This window comes from Pseudomyrmex gracilis, unplaced genomic scaffold (assembly GCF_002006095.1).
Source record: "Pseudomyrmex gracilis isolate BER0280 unplaced genomic scaffold, ASM200609v1 scaffold_735, whole genome shotgun sequence".
NCBI classification, from domain to species: domain Eukaryota; kingdom Metazoa; phylum Arthropoda; class Insecta; order Hymenoptera; family Formicidae; genus Pseudomyrmex; species Pseudomyrmex gracilis.
This window is the reverse complement of record NW_018021319.1, coordinates 8,343-8,561: the sequence shown is the minus strand read 5'-3', so window position 1 is coordinate 8,561 and position 219 is coordinate 8,343.

The window sequence follows — 219 nt, the reverse complement described above, 5'->3', positions numbered from 1 at the left end:
GAACGACTCGGCCATTTTAAGGTTATTAATGTCTTATCGACGTCTCTAACCTATCTTTAGGTCATATGGCACCTACTGCTGCATTCTAATATGATGGAAATGTCAAATTCAAATTTGTCCGGATTTAAGTGGCGGACCCTGTATATGTTATTATTTCAGCGCAATTTAGCAATAGAATTAACTAACAAAGCAAGAGTTGTAATACCTCCGGAAGGGTGC